We start from the raw sequence: 17300 nt of genomic DNA on the forward strand, positions 1-17300 counted from the left end.
ATACTTCTCCAGAAAATCACTTCGGGAAATAATTACTTGTTTACTCACAGGCACCAAAGTCTAACCTGCTCAGGAGCTAAGAGATAACATTAGTAGTGTGCTTGATAATATTCTTGAGTGGTATTTAGGAAGCACTGGGATATTTCCTGCTGAATAAACAGCCTCATAATCACCTTGGAGCTTAGCTGATACAAATACCCAGGACTTTTACCTGTTCCCCAGGAAGGCTTTCACCCAGTCTAAGTGTTTAAAACCTTATACTTTCTTGCCATTTGTCCCAAGTTTTCTGTTGTTTCATTTGATCTCATTACTTCTGGTTGTAACCCCTTTATATCATAACTATCTTAACAAATTACTCATCTAAGCAACAAATTATTTCAGAGAGAATTCATTCAGAGCAAAAGCATTTATTTCTAAAAATCGTCATTCTCTTGGTGGCCTGGAAAAACTTATCATCATAATTAGGCATAGTCACTATTTAATTCTGATTAGTGATCTACAAAGTAAACTGTAGAAACACAAAATATCCAAATCAGGACACAGTCTGAATGTAAGTCATGTTAGCAATATACTATGGTAAAATATTTAAAAGAGGTTTATTGCCTAGCTATTTTTAGCATTTATCTTAATTATTTAAAAACCTATTTTTAAGCATTAAATAATGTTTCCTGCAAATTCCCCTTTGGTTTAAAAGGTAAGTAGGCATTAACTCCTTTTGTAGATGACAACAAAAGCTTGAAATTAATTGCCCCCTTCCTCACTCTCTGCAATTTTCCCCCTCGCTCCCAAATATCTGTCGTTACGTTCCTGCTCCTTCTTGCATAATACATCTACTAGACTCTGCATTTTTAAAAAAAAACAAGAAATATCAAACAAGACATTGGTAAAAAGTTCATCAGGCACTTGTATTTCATACAGTAATTTGTCTGTCTCTTAATTCTAATCAGATGAACACCAGTTTCTGATGATCTGTTTAGGAAGTGAATGGTAAGGGTGCTTTAAGTGACACATCTAGGAAGCCTGAGAACTCCACATCCCGGAATGGCTCTTTACTATCAAGTTTCTAGACGTTTGAGGTACTGGATGACAGCTCTTCCTCTGTGAAAATAGAGCCACAGAAAGGGCATAGACATTAGAACCATCCATGGGGCCATGGTTCAAATCCTCCTTATGCCCCTTAATGCCCTGCAACCTCCATGAAAGTCACAAATTCTTGGATGATCCGTTTCCCATGGAGAATGTGATTACCACCATCCACCTCTGAGGATTTTATGAGGTGTACAGAAGACACTGGCTCGGGGAGGGGGAGGTCTTCAAGAAGTGGAAATGATCACTGCTGCACGTCCCTAGAGTCTACAAACATCACTGCATTTTCTTCGAACAAATAAAAGCATACTGAAATCCCTTTAAGAATACTCATTTTTATATAATTATACTTTCTAACATTTTCTAAACCAGTAACTAATATTTATTGAGTGTTTACATGGCATCAGGGATGGGGTTCAGTACTCATGCATTTCACGGGTAATAAAACCCATCCGTCCACTTTGTTCATCTTCAATTGTTTCAGCCAAAAGTGTAATAAGCCCCACTTGTCTGAAAAATCACAAAAAGTACGATTGACCTTTGAACAACATGGGTTTGAACTCTGTGGGTCCAATTTTACGTGGGTTTTTTTTTCGATAAACCCAGTAGTCAAACATATTTTCTCTTATGATTTTCTTAATAACATGTTCTTTTCTCTAGCTTACTCTATTGTAAGAATGCAATATATATATAACATACATATATGCAGTATATGTATGCATATATATATATATGTATGTGTGAAGTACATATGTATGCAGTATATATATATATAACATACAAAATATGTGTCAGTCAACTGTTTATGTTATCGGTAAGGTTTTCGGTCAACAGTAGGTTCTAAGTAGTTAGGTTTTGGGGAAATCAGTAGTGATATGTGGCTATCTGATACACAGGGGATCTGTGTCTCTAACCCCTGCGTTGTTTAAGGGTCAACTGTATATTGTTCCTTTTAGATAGTAAAAACCTGAATTTACTGAACACTAACTATAATAAACATTTATAGACTAACTCAGCTGTTCCTCACAATTATCCTGTGAGGCACGTCTATCATTATTGCCATTTTACAGAGGAGGAAACCAAAGTATAAAGAGATTAGGTAATTTGTTCACATCACAGGGTGGCCAACCTTGGATTTTGGTCTCTGGTGGTATGGCTGCAAAGCCCTTGCTCTTAGCCTTCATTCTGTGCTGTTTTGCACAGGTAGAGTGAGGCCCAGAGGAAGCCTTGTCTTCTTGGCTTCCAGGGAACGCAGGACAAGTAAGCATGTTGTGCCCAGTGCCATGGATACAATTTGGACAAATGTCCAGAGGCTCCAGGAAAGAAGACCCAGACAAATGATTGCGGTCAGCTGGTTCTAGATTTAAACTGCTCCAACATGGAGGAAGAGGTGGGCAAAAAATCACCCCTACTTCCTGGGAAGGGTTCAATATGCAAAGGGGACTCATCCTGAGATGTGCCACATTGTCCTGAAAACTCATCGCCTTCCTCAATACAGGGCCTTGTATTAACAAAGAGTGGGTTAAATGAATGCATCTTTACTGGGGACATCAGAGGATAGAAGTAGCAGGGCCTCCCCACTATGAACTTGGTACGTAAATTATGGCTCTGAAGTTGAGGGGTTTGAGGGTGTTTGGAGAGGCAGACTACAAGAAAGAAAGAATTAAATCAGGATCTGTCATCAACAACCCCAGCAGTAAACCACAGAAGAGTGGCTCTGAGAAGAAGGGTGCCACCACCATGTACAGAGCCTTGCATCGTCTCCATCAGGAATTGTCACCCCCACGACCCCCTCCACAACTGGGGCCCTCATTCTAAAATGTAGTACTGCTGCCCATAGATGGCTGGCCTGGGGCCTGACACGGAACTCACAAGCTTTCTAGGCTGTTCAGCAGTTCTCCTGGGGCCTGGCAAGAAAGCTCTTTCACAAGAGCTCCACACAGAACAGTGACTGACGGGCCTCACTGAATCCGTTTCTTAGGAAGTCTGTGTGTAACCCAGACAGACGGAATCAGCACCGAAGGAGGCAAAGCAGAAGTGGAGATACACAGGGAGTACGGTAAGGAGAAGTCATAGCATAGAATTTCTCTATTAGCTCCAGCAGCAGCAAAAGAGGCAGATGGTAGCTGAGACGCCCTAATAGTGGAGTTACCCCTAACCAAGCAATGACATCCAAGGTGAAGTTTACAAGAGCCACTGAGGCCATTAGAAGAAAATATTAGAACACTATTTACATTTCTTTATCTCATTGTTTCTTCATTGTTACTATTTACGTACATTTAAAAAAATACATATATTGAAGCACCTGGATGGCTCAGTCAGTTGAGTATCTCTCTCTTGGTTTTGGTTCAGGTCATGATCTCAGGGTTGTGAGATCGAGCTCTAGGTCAGGCTCCAGGCTGAGTGCGAAAAGTCTGCTTGGGCTTCTTTCCCTCTTCCTCTCCCTCCCCCTCTGCCCCTCCCCCTGCTTACTCACGGGAGAGCTCTCTCTCTCTCCTCTCTCAAATAAATTAATTAAAACATTTTTTTTCTGTAAATGCATGTATTGGGGAAAGCACGTCCAAATGTTTTCACTGATGAATAATTCAAAACACCTGTGGCCACTGCAAAAATGTATACAGAGCAGCAGTCACCCAGTTCTGCAGGGACAGCCACCAGAGTGATGTGGCATCCTGAAAATGCTCCTTTTTGTCATGAAGCCCAGAGTTAGGGCTGTTGTCTGAGCCTTCTTCTCTCCCTGTACTTCCTCACATTAAATCCCCACTAACGAGTCACCCCAAGTGTGTCCCTGGAAAAATGCCCAACCACCAGACAGAGGCCAATTTTGATCTGTGCTGCCATGAGGATAACTGCCTTTTATGTCCAGAGACGGAGGAAGGGAAGATCAGAGCCACAAGCCTTTGGTGGGGGTGACTCAAATGATCACAGAGAGAGTGCAAACTGTCCTCAGACGCTGTCGGGGAGAGGAGGGATTTGGAATCAAAGCTAGCATCCCACTGACAGGCCTTAAAAATTGCACCTTTTCTGTGATTCATTCTCTTTTGGAAGCATGCCTCCAATGTGGTTAACTTGAGTATTTTAAATCGAACTTCTAGCTTGCTATGCAGTGGGGTTCCCTAGGGATCATTTAACATTAAACATGTAAAAACATAAAGAAATTTCAAGGAAAGGTCTTTGAAAGTAATCAAACTTTCATAGATTTTCATCAAATTCCTAACTACTCTATAAGTCTGGTAGCTGGAAAATTTTTTTCCAAGAGAGAAAAATCCCAGAAAAAGCTGTAATAAAGAAATGACAAGAAATCCACTAAGAAATAAAAAGAGGAGAAATTTCCAAACCAAAATATTGAAAGGATTTTAATGATTGGATTCAGTAACATTAAGCAAAAACAAAACAATTGTAAACATAAGGTAACATGGTATTTTACACCTTTCATGCTCTAAATTCTACGGTCATAACTGCTGATGGTAGAGTTCATGAGCATGGTGGACTAGATTAGTGGGTGTTTAGTCATACTTTCCATATTCTATACATGTGAAAGCACAGCTATGTTTCCTCATAAATGATTTTTCTTGCAAAAGGAGAAAATACAGCAGTAGTGTTTGGTTTGGAGATAGCATCTCTTTGTTGGTTCTATTTTTCCCAACTAAAAATGTCTTAGTATGTTAAAATACTGCAAATTGCTATTATTACACAATTCATGACACCTTCATTCCAAAAGACCCATCCAACCTCCAAAACTTTGGCCAGGTTGCTTCCAAACACCTCTAAGCTCTGGTTAAGTGCCCATTTCTATTCAGCAAGGCTGTGGACAAACACAAAGCAAAACTGATCACGGTCTCTGGGCTGGAAGAGCTTGCACTCTAGCAGGGGAGGCAAAACATGCTCATAAATAATTATAACACAAAATCAAATATGCTGTAGACTGCAAAAATTGCATGAATGAAATGTGGAAGGATATTAGAAAGGGAATACTCACTCCTAGAGGGGTGTGTGTTGGGGGCGGGAGGAGTATCAGGAAGATTTCGAAGAATGGTGCATTTGATCCAGACATTAAAGAATAGGTCTGATACAGGAAGCCAAAAGAGGGTGAGGAAGGGGAAGAGGCTGAGAAGGTGAGGGAAGGTAGGGACGAGAGGTGGGGAACTAGGATGGGGGAGGGGCGGGATGGTGGGCAGAAGGGAATCCAAAAGAATCAAACTTTCTAAGACAAAAAATAGAAAAACTTGGAACCCAGTGAAAAAACAAGTAGTGAAAAAAACAAGTGATAGGACAGTTTTAGCTTCAAGGTAGTTAGAGGCAAGTAAAGGAACAGGTCATAAAGAAGAATAGGTTGGTTGGCTAAAAGGCTAAAGGTTGGTTAAAACAGCTTCTCTTACCTTTGCCTATTTTCTTCTTCCAGCCCTATTTGTCCTCACCCCATTTCTGAGCTCCAATAAACTACTGATTTTATTTGTTTACTTCTCTGAGTCCCTTCTCTGGACTAAGAGCTCCCTGACGGTAAGGCTAGTGTCCTCTTCCTCTGTGTAGCCACAAAGTCCAATGTGGAGATTGGCACATGGGTAGGATGAGTGAATGCCGTCATCTCTGTGAAGGAGCAATCTGGTTATGTTCAAGATTTTATAATGAAAGATGAGGTCTCAGCGTTAACAAAGGCGTGACACAGGACGGTAGCTCAGCATGCCTTCTGGGCAGTCAAGCAGACCTTGGTTAGGGTCCACCTCTGCCATTCTTTCCATCTGAGGGAGACTCTCCATAAATATTTCCCTGATGAACACGCATGACTCTTACCTATAAAATGATTATAATAGCTTACCTCACAGGGTTGCTGGGAGGATTAAATCAGCTAATGTGTGCTGGACCCTGAGCACGTTGCCTGGGCTATAGTAAGTTTTTTATTTATGTAAGTTATGTAAGTTATCTTATTAACATTAAATAAAGCTTGCCAATGACAGTTGGAAGGCTGCTCAAGATGTCACCATGACATTGGCTTTATGTTTCAAAGCACAGAGGCTGAGTAATAAATTTTATTTTGGAGTCTAAAATAAGACCAACATGATTCTCTTTCTGGGTTGGAGATATATTTATACACACACATATATGTGTATATATATATACACACACACATATATGTGTATATATATACACATATATACACACATATATATATATGTATATTTGACATATGATACACATCCAGAAGAATGCAAAAACATTGAAATGTATAGTGTAATGTATGATTATGTAGGAACTATTCTGGCAACCAATGTCCAAGATATAAAATTAAATATTGGTAGCTCCTTTGAAGTTCACAGGGTGTCCCTTCCTAACTGAAACCCTCTTTCTCTTTTTAGCGGTAACCACTGCCCTGATTCTTATGGTGATTCCATCTTTGCACTCATAGTTTTTCTTTATAATTTCATCCCCTCCGAAGTACAGTTTCTCCTATTTTTCAGTTGTATATCAGTTAAGAATATACTGTATACATTCTTCTGTGCTCTGCTTCTTTTGATCAGTATAGTGTTTGTAAGATACTTCCCCCAAAACAAGCTCTGATTTTTTTATGTTGTTGTAAGAATTTCAGTGTACCAATGTACATACCACAATTGATTCATCCAGTTAATGGTTATGGCCATTTTACTGTTAATGGACACTGGGTTCATTTACAGTTTAAGACTATTATCTGGGACGCCTGGGTGGCTCAGTTGGTTAAGCAGCTGCCTTCGGCTCAGGTCATGATCCCAGCATCCTGGGATCGAGTCCCGCATCGGGCTCCTTGCTCGTCAGGGAGCCTGCTTCTTCCTCTGCCTCTGCCTGCCATTCTGTCTGCCTGTGCTCGCTCTCTCTCTCTCTCTCTCTCTGACAAATAAATAAATAAAATCTTTAAAAAAAAAAATACCTCAGTGCCAACAAAATACTGAGGTGAAGGGACAGAGACTTCTTTAAAAAAAAAAAAAAAAGACTATTATCAAAATTCTGCTTAGAACATTTTGTACATGTCTTCGGATATACAAATGCATATATTTCTCTATGGATATACCCAGGAATGGGATTGCTATATCATGAGTTATGTGTAGCACCAATTTAATTAGAAAATGCAAACTGGATTCCAAAGTAATTATACTAATTTCTGCTCCCACCACTAGTACATGAGAGCTCTCATTCCTCCATATCCTAGCCAACACTTGTTTTTATCAGATTTTTTATTTTGCCATTCTTGGTGTGTTTGACATTGGCTTTCTGCTTATGATTTAGTTGGTACTTCCTGATAATTAGTGGACTTAAACATCTTTGCTTATTCTTATTAGTTTTTGCATTTCCTTCTGGTGAAGTGCTTGTTCAAGTCTTTTGCTTATTTTTTAATTGGGTTGTCCGCCTTTTTCTGATTGACTGGTGGATACAAGTTCTTTGTGGATTATGTGATGCAAATATCTCATTCTGTGGCTTGTATTTTCACACTCTTTAGTGTCTTTTCATGAGTTCAATTACTTTAAAGTTATTATACTCTTTTCTTTTCCTATGATATTTTAAAATACTTCCCAATGTCCTGGAGATATTTATAAATACATAAACACTTTATATTTTCTTCTTTCACATTTAAGTTTACAACCCACTTGGAGTTGATTTTTGTATATGGTGTGAGGAAGGGGTCCAGTTTCATTCTGTTCTCATTTAGATACCTAATTATCTTGGCATCATTTAATGAGAAGACAGTCATTTCCCCATTTGTTTTGGAACATTTCCTTTGTCATATATCATATCAATATAAACATGAATCTGTCTTAGGTATCCCAATTCTCTTCCCTGGGTCTATTTACCTGTAACAATACCACAAAGTCATGATTGCTGTAGCTTCACAAGTTTAATATTTGGCAGAATAAATTCTCGCTTGTTACTCTACTCCAAGAGTGTCTCAAATATTCTTGGGATTTTTTTTATTTCTTTATAAAATTTAATATCAGCTGGTCAATATGAAAATTCAGACTATTGAGATTTTTATCAGAAGTGCATTGAATATCCAGTTTGATTTGGGAATGGTTTGAATCCTTGTTATATTAACTCTTTTAATCCATATACATGGCATATCACCACACCGATTTAGATCTTCCTTAGTTTCTCCCATTGAAGTTTTATAATTTTTATGAAGCATTTGTGCATTCTTTCCTAGATTTTTTCACTAAGGTGAAACCTTTTTTTCCCTCTTTACTTTGAATTATCAACTCATTTATAATAGCATCCATTGATTGGGTCTAGCTGTTTTTCAGTTATCATATTAGCACTTCAAATGTGCTATGTTGTAATCCTCACAACAACCTTTTTAGGAACTCCTATTGTTATACTCATTTCATTTATGAACATACTGATGTTCATAAATACTTCCCCCAAGTTCTTACAGTTAATAATTATCCAAGCCAGAATTTGAACCCAGGCCTATCTGAGTCCCAAATCATGCTATGCCACCTCAGTGGGAGACTTGCTCTCAAGGAAGTGAATGATAGACTTTGGTAGGGACAAGGCAGGAAAGATTGGCGATGTGGGACACTGGCCAAGAAGGGTATAAGGCAGGGAGGGATCCCAAGCACTCAGGAAACTGAAGCGAGATGTTGAGGTGAGCGATGATGGGAGAGCACATAAAGTAGGGAGGTGCTGAAAACAAACATCCCCCCAGTGACCATTTTTCTTAAGGCAAAGAGGAGTCAGTCAAATAGCCTGAGAACAGTTAGGTGTCAGGTTTGCCTTAGTGACATCACTCCTAGACACATAGAGGCCATTTTACTAGCTAATGTTACTCACTTGCTATTTCTAAACTGAGTTTTTAAAAAAATTAATTAATTTATTTATTTTTTATTTTTTTTAATTTATTTATTTTTAAATTAACATATAATGTATTATTTGCCCCAGGGGTACAGGTCTGTGAATCGTCAGGCTTACACACTTAGCACATACCCTCCCCAATGTCCATAACCCAGCCACCCTATCCCTACCTCCCCACTCCCCAGCAACCCTCAGTTTGTTTTGTGTGATTAAGAGTCTCTTATGTAAACTGAGTTTTATTACCCAATTTCCCTGTCTCTTTCAACTGGTACCTTTCATTCAGATTTTAGCCTCAACATATTTCCTCTAATGCTTATGGCTGTTTGCTCAAGCCAATTTTGAGGCTAATTTTGGGAAAACACATCTATTTTGAGTACATAGGACATATGAGAACATTCTTTTCTCCTATAGAAGATTTTATGAACAAAAATTATTTGACATAGTTCCTAACCATGGATCTGCATTTTTAAATATAGTTAAGAGTGCAACTGGCCAAGAACTCTAAGAAAGCAGGATAAGAGTACAGATGGTCCAAGATTCTTAATGTCTGCTCCTAGAGTTCAAAATGATGCTATTTAATGGTGTTGATGAGCCTGCCTCTTGAATTTCTCAGAAAATGCATGTTGTGTTGCAGCTGATTTTGAAGAGAGATATCTGTGCTAGGTGAGCAGCCATTAAGTGCAGCTTTGGAATAATTGGCCTTCCTCCATTGTTCAGTTTATAATAGCTGCAATAATTCAGACTGCTAAAATAGATCCAATTATGTAGAAAAATATTAAAGAAACAGCAAGCTTTTCCTTAGCTACCATACCTTGCCTAGAACGTAAGCAAGGATTTTTTTTTCTTTTAGTTTGTGACCATACAGAAATTAAAGGCCCAATAATAAATACAGAAGTCCAGAAATAAAAATACAGAAGAAAACCTCACTTAGGGTTCAGATAATACTGAAAATAACAAAAGCTAGAGTACAGTGAGATATTGCAAGACTATAAAAATCAGGAAGCTTGATCTGTTTTATTAATTAAAAAATTGGACACAATATTTAGCACAATATAATTTTTTTTTCAGAAAATAATTGTGGTACATATTTATACATCTGTGTCTAGTCCAAATATATAAAATTTTAAATGAAAATAAATTAGTGGGGCTCCTGGGTGGCTCAGTATGTTAGATGTCAGGCTCGGCACTGAGTGTGGAGCCTCCTTAAGATTATTTCTCTCCCTCTTCCTCTCCCTCTGCTCCTCCCTGATTCACATGTGTGCTCTCTCTCTCAAAAAAAAAAATAAATAAATAAATAAATAAATAAAAAAGAAAAAAAAGAAAAAAAGAAAAGAAATTAGTAAAATAAATTCATATATGTGCATTTTATCCTGTGGTGAATGCACGTTATCTGAGATAAAGGCTAGAAAACAATGTAGTAAATTTGAGCATTAATGTATTTTGTGAATTACTTAATTGTTTCAAAGTAAAGCAAGACTTTTTCCCCTCCATTTTGGTCAATTTTAGTAACTCCTTTCATGAGCCATTTCTTTTTTTTTTTTTTTTTTAAGATTTTGCTTATTTATTTTACAGACAGAGATCACAAGTAGGCAGAGAAGCAGGTAGAGAGAGGGGGAGAAGCAGACCCGCCACTGAGCAGGGAGCCTGATGTGGGGCTCGATCCCAGGACCCTGGGATCATGACCTGAGGTGAAGGCAGAGGCTTATCCCACTGAGCCACCCAGGCGCCCCTCGTGAGCCATTTCTAATCTCATCTGTCATTTGTCCCATTCCTACTTGTGGAAATTTGTTAGATTCTTGTGATTTCCATAGCTCTTTAACTTTAAGCTAACCCCATCTTATGATATTTTGCTAAGAATGTTGTAAAAAATAAATTTTTAGGAAATTGGGTAGATACTGTTCTTTAGAGAAATTTTGGTGTTCATGGTTATTAGGTCCTCAAGACAGTTCATTAAAAAACAACCAACCAGCCAACCAAACAACCTATTTTTCACAAACTGTTGCTGAAGTTTAGCTCCAGTATAATTTAAGAGTCTATGTACCATTTCTTACAGTTATATCATGGGAAATAAGTTGTATTTCAAGCTGAGGTGTCAGAAATGCATTTTATTCCCATGCTGAGGTGAACTGTGAACATCCTCTTCATCTGTCCCTTCTCCTGTCTGAGGTCAGCCCATGGTGAGAACTTCTCCAACCCAGAACACTTAGGGAGGCTTCTGCAGGCTAGTGTAGGGGTTCGAGTGGGCAGGACTAATGATGAGACTGACAGGAAATGAGGCAGTGAGGCAATGCCTCAATTCCCTAGGTTTGGGGGAAGAGATGCAGAGATATCTTTCCCCCTAAGTTTGGGGGAAGAGATACAGAGTTTTAGGGCCAATTTCCTGGGTCAAATCTTTCCCTTCACTCTTATGACTTGGATCAATGTCGTGTTTCTGATACTCCTCACAAGCAGCAGCTGACCAGAATCCCTTCTCCTTCCCACTCCCTGTTTCCTCCACCCAAGATGGCGTTCCTCCCTAACCATACAAGAACAAGATCAGCCTACCAGGTTCTCCCCTTCAGCCCTCCAGCAAGGACACAAGCTCCTTGAGGAGTTCTCAGAGTGTAGAACACTGGTTGTTATTGAGAAACACATGAGTGATAGAGTGAACTGATTCCTTTCTTTCTCTTTGTCCTCTGCACTCCCCCCCAGAACATGGAAAGGGACATCTGGTCTGCACATATATGTTAACAATGAGTTTTGCATATAATGGGCTAGAGTAAGAGTTCTCATGTCTCATAGGGTGTGGAGAAAAGCTTTCTGGGCCTTTTTTTCACTAAAGGAGCTAATAGCTACACATTGCAGGAATGCACGGAGGATGAATAAGGTTAATGTGGGTAAGAGTACTTAGCAGAGTGCTTGGCACACAGTATGTCTTTAATAAATGATCATTTCTTTTCCCCTTATGGGATTTTCGAAGTTTGGTCCAAAGAGGAAAGCAGTTACTTTCACAAAGCCAACAACCCCTTGGCAGGTTCAATTTGAAAATTAACATACAGAATATATTCTGCAGATCCCGTTAACAGAGGTTGTCAAATGGGGGGTCCACTAAATTAATTACACTTGACATCTTTAACAAGTAAGCACAGATGGCAATTTGTAGTCAATGGTAATCTCAGATCAAACTATTTTAGCATCAAAATTTGACTTATTATGAATTAATCTTCTCACTTTTGAGTTTGATTCTTTGTAGAAATGTTTGCTCATGAATTCACTGACTACCAATAAACCCCCAAACTAAAGCGTAATTTTTGCAATTGATAATAGGGCAAAAGTAAGCTAATCTTTTTGCCATAAAGGGCATTGTTTTAGGGGGAAAGTTCATAATATGGGAAAAATTATAATATAAATGATGTTGTCAAGTCCTATTTTTCATGCCATTACTCTCGTTGCAGCAGAAACAAAATGAAACTAACAGTTTTAGGGGAAATTCTCATGGGAGTTAGAAGTTCTGGTTTGTATCACTTCTGAGTACATCAATTTTTGTTCACTGCAAAATGGAAAGCCACTGTGAGGGGGCATCATAAACATGGAGCAAGAATGGGATGGGAAGGACCACAAAATGGAACAAAGCAAGCTTTTGATGCCAGGTCCTCTGGGGTTTGAATTCCAGCTCACCACCCAGAAGCTCTATGATGGTGGGCAATTTAAGCTCTGAAAAATCACAATTTCTTCGTCTGTAAAAGGGGATAATATATGAGGACAGGACTTTCGTAAGGATTAAGTAGAGCCTAATCTGTGTGCCTTAATGGTTTCTGGCATATAGTAGGTGCTTAATAATGTTTGTTTTAAGATTGATTGATTTCAGAAAGAGAGAGAGAGAGAGAGTGTGTGTGTGTGTGTGTGTGTGTGCATGAGCCTCGGGAGAAGCAGAGGCTGAGGGAGAAGCAGGGTCCCCGCTGAGCATGGAGCCCCACGTGGAGCTTGATCCCAGGACCCAGAGATCATGACCTGAATGGAAACCAAGGGTCGGATGCTTAAGTTTAACGGACTGTACCACCCAGGCACCCCAGGTGCTTAGCAATGTTAATTCCTTCCTCCCACTTCCAAAACCTGACCCCTTCCAGATAAAGAAATGTAGATAGCATGCATGGAGTATTTTAATTCATTTTTTAGTACGAACGTATTTCTATAATGCTTGCTATGTACTGGGTACTATCCTAAACGCTTCACAACTAACTCCTTTAATTCACATAAGAACCTGTTTTGTGAAAACCCTACTATAATTTCTGAAAAGTGCTATTGTTCTCTCTGTCTTACAGATGAAGAAACTGAGGCACAGAGAGTGAACAACTTGCCCACTTGGCCCAGCAGATGAGTGGCAGGCCAGGTTCAAGCCCTGGTCATCGGTTTGCATTTCAATTCCACACCTGCTGTTTTTCATAATAATAAAAGAAAATGTTCAACCCATTCTTCATTGTCAGAATTTCATTACCAAGGGTGAAATATAATATAAAAGATATCAAAGGAATGGGCATATACAAAATAATTATTAAAAATAAAATAGTTTTAAATATGCAAATTAAAAAAAGTGTGCCTTAAGGGGTCTGTGGGGCAAAGGGAGAAAGTGAAGAGAAGAGACAGCGTCATGGCGGAGGTATAGGGGAGCAAAGGTGTAGGGGAGCAAAGAAAGAGTGCTAAGCCAAGGTCAGGACATCATTAACTAAACTCTTCAACTGAAACTGCTTTCCTACCCTGCAGAGAAGCTGTGGTTATGGCAGAGCTTTTCCCCAACTTGTAGGAAACTGGACCATGGCCCCTGGCTGCCATGCTTCTCCTGAGTCGTAAGTAGTTCTTTAAAATAAAACTTTCTGTCCTAATGGAGCTCTGATTCTCTGGGGTCATTAACTGAGTTACGACTGCGTTAAGAAAGAAAACTGCAGAGTTTTGTAGTGGACACTCCCTCTAGGATGAAGGACTGGGCCTTCCGCTGGTAGAAGCCCCTCAGCTGTCAGGCCCCTTTGGGAACTGTGTCAGCAAACAAGCCACCCTGGCCTTTCGGGCAGATCAGTCCAATGACCCACCAGCAGAGCGTGAAGGGACAGTGCCATGGCTCCAGAGGCTCCATACTGAAGGACCACCCCAGCACCAAAGCTCCGCAAACCAGCTTCTCCATTTGCCCAATCTCGCTGCTATCCCTTCTCTTCCTGCATTGATTCCAAGTGCACTGATAAGCTGATAAATTACTCTCCCTGTTAGAGTCTATTCCCTAAGAAACGCAACTTGCAACAAGTTTTCCTTTCATGCACTGTCCTGTATCTATGTATCTATCTCTATCTGTTTGCCTGGTGACCCCAAGTTGCAACCACTGCAGCTCTTGCAGATTTCTCTTCCTTCTACACCAGCGAGACACCATTAAGGGAACTGATTAACTTGGCCATATGGACAGGACAGCTGGGGTCCCCTCAGGCTTGGGTCACACTTTGCAATCCTCACTGATAGAGGCATTCAGTGGTTATTTCAGAAGACTGAGACACTTGAAGACACAGACATGATAACCATTGTCCTGACTATCTCTGGGCTGGAATCCCTGGATGCTAAAAAATTCTTAATAAAATACGTTCACTAGGGGCGCCTGGGTGGCTCAGTGGGTTAGGCCTCTGCCTTCGGCTCAGGTCATGATGCCAGGGTCCTGAGATCGAGCCCCACATCGGGCTCTCTGCTCCGCAGGGAGCCTGCCTCCACCTCTCTCTCTCTGCCTGCCTCTCTGCCTACTTGTGATCTCTGTCTGTCAAATAAATAAAAAAAATAAAAAAAAAATCTAAAATACGTTCACTAGAGAGAAAGCTAGTTTTATTCCCGAATAATACGAGGACATGTAGGGATGGGCTTAGGAAGTAACCTACTTTTTTCTGGTTGATTGGTGTATATGTGTGTGGTTGTTTTTTGTTGTTTTGTTTTAAGTAGCAAAGGCCTATGCAGACTTTACAAGCATGTCTTTGAAACAAGGCTGACCAAATTTCAGGCCTGCACATTTCTGTGGGTTCAATGATCAAATGGAACGCTCCTATTTTAAGAAGTGATTAAGAACAGCTTTTTTTAGACCCCAAATTTAATCAACATTTTTCTTGCTTTTGCCAATTGTTCTCTGACAAGCGAATTCATTTCCAAGTACATTAGGCTGAAGGAGATTCCATGAGGGCCATGAATGTCCTTCCAGATTCTGTCTCAACAAGGGGACAGTGTAGTTATCAGATCAGAAAGCTCTCTTCAGAAGTCACATGTCACAAACTGGCTGGCAAGACTGAAAGCCGGCTGAGGTCCTGCCAGGAAGCTGGCGAGAGGCCATGGCCCAAGAATTCAAACACATGAAACCCTGATCCAGTCTGCTTCTGCTAAAGGACAGCCAAAAGACACGAAATCTCTTTTAAAGTTCAAATTGTTGATCTGTGGGACGGTAGAGCCTTCCCATAGTTCCTGCCCTCTGCCCGGTCACTTTTTCCATTTGGATGCTTGTTAAATAAGCAAAAGCACTAATGAAAACTGACACAGCGCCTTTTTGGGAGCAGGCTGGACCAGCGTGAAAGGGCCACGCTCTACCTGGAATAGTTCCCAAGAATAATATAACAGGGTGCGGCAAAGCATAGGAGACATGAAATGCAGTATTCACGTTCAAAACAAATATGAAACAATAGATTGTGACAGATATGAGTTCGTTCCTTGTTCAACTGATCTTAAGAGATCAGTGCATAGAAAACTGACCTTAAGACTGATCAGAGGATGCTCAAAAGTCTTATTTTTTCCATTAAGAGAAAAATATACATGTGACACGCATTGAAAAAAACTCTAATGCACCAAATTTCTTAAAAATACATATGGGCGTGGATTACCTAGTTTTCACAGACCTTGTCCCCTCCCTTGCACGTGGTAGGGGGAGAGGGGTGGACACTGGATCTCCTCTCCAGTTTCTAAGAGTGGCATCAAAGGATGGGGATAGGGTCCAGTGGGGAGCTGGTCTAAATGATACAGGGGCTGCTGGAAGGTGGCCTAGCGCTGACCATGGGCATCTCAGTACAAGTCTGTCCCTGCTGAAGAAGCCCCAAAATTTTTTCATAGGCTCGAAGCTGCGAGAAACCTGACTGCAGGGATTGGTATCCTCAAAATCTCCCTAGTAGAAGACTTCACATTTAAAAAGCTTAAACTTGGGGGCGCCTGGGTGGCTCAGTGGGTTAAAGCCTCTGCCTTCGGCTCAGGTCATGATCCCAGGGTCCTGGGATCAAGCCCCGTGCCTGGCTCTCTGCTCAGCAGGGAGCCTGCTTCCCTTCCTCTCTCTCTCTGCCTGTCTCTCTGCCTACTTGTGATCTCTGTCTGTCAATAAATAAATAAAATCTTAAAAAAAAAAAAAAAAAGCTTAAACTTGGAGTGTCTGGGTGGTTCAGTGGGTTAAAGCCTCTGCCTTCGGCTCAGGTCGTGATCGCAGGGTCCTGGCATCGAGCCCCGCATTGGGCTCTCTGCTCAGCAGGGAGCCTGTTTCCCCCCCCCACCCCCGCCTGCCTCTCTGCCTACTTGAGATCTCTCTCTCTCTGTCAAATAAGTAAATAAAATCTTTAAAAAAAAAAAGAAAGAGAACAATTGTATCTTTCTTTCCATTTTCACTGTCTAGCATTTCCTAAAGCATTGGAAGAAAAAAATGGGCTTGAGGAAAGCACAGAGTGCCCACTGCAGAGGGCTGCAGATTCTGCAAGCTGCTGATGTACATCGTGACTCTCTAAGGGAGAAATAAAGCATGCGCTGTACCCCAGATTGACATGACCACTTAACTTCCTGTTTCTAAAGAACAACTTGGGGGCTAGTGTCCTAAAGAATATATTTTGAGAAATGTTATAATCATTTTGGGAACTCCTATTTAGAAATCTTAACAGTTCTTTTCCAGGATGCTCATTTTGTATCCATACTTAAGAATTCTTGGTTCATACATGTCCTATATGTATTCTTTTATTTGACAGCATGTGGTCAAATATTAAAGAAATCTAATTCATGTGTGTGTATGCTTAACTAACCCAGCATCTAGAAAGAGGACAATTTTGTGTACTCAAAGGCAGTACATTTTTAAGGCTTCTAGAAATTTCGGTAGAAGGTTTCAAATAGATAATAGGCAGTATTAGCATAGTTCTAGGGCGTTGAGTCAAAGACACCCATTTATAGACAGCAAATTAGGTAATTCTTACTAACGTCTCATCACAGTGATGGAAAGGAATGCCCAAGTTGCTTGTTCTCTGGGAGCCGAGCACACTCTGTGTGATGAAGCATCTTTGATCTGCAGCTTCTGATAATGCCTAGCCACTACCAGCGGCCAACTTTGATACCCAGCTGAACGGAGAGGTAAGCCGCTTTAACTTGAAAAGGATCAGAAACAATTA

The 17300-nt window shown here is 40.3% G+C and overlaps 1 long non-coding RNA gene across 2 annotated transcripts in view; it reads left to right on the forward strand.

The window, feature by feature from the left end:
• The window catches only part of LOC125107592 (uncharacterized), a 72396-nt gene extending 59053 nt beyond the window's left edge, over positions 1 to 13343 (forward strand). For both annotated transcript variants that reach the window (XR_007129605.1, XR_007129604.1), the window contains one exon: positions 13203 to 13343. This is a non-coding gene — a long non-coding RNA (uncharacterized LOC125107592). The remainder of the gene's footprint in view (positions 1 to 13202) is intronic.
• Positions 13344 to 17300: the final 3957 nt, after the last annotated feature.

This window comes from Lutra lutra, chromosome 8 (assembly GCF_902655055.1).
Source record: "Lutra lutra chromosome 8, mLutLut1.2, whole genome shotgun sequence".
Lineage (NCBI taxonomy): Eukaryota > Metazoa > Chordata > Mammalia > Carnivora > Mustelidae > Lutra > Lutra lutra.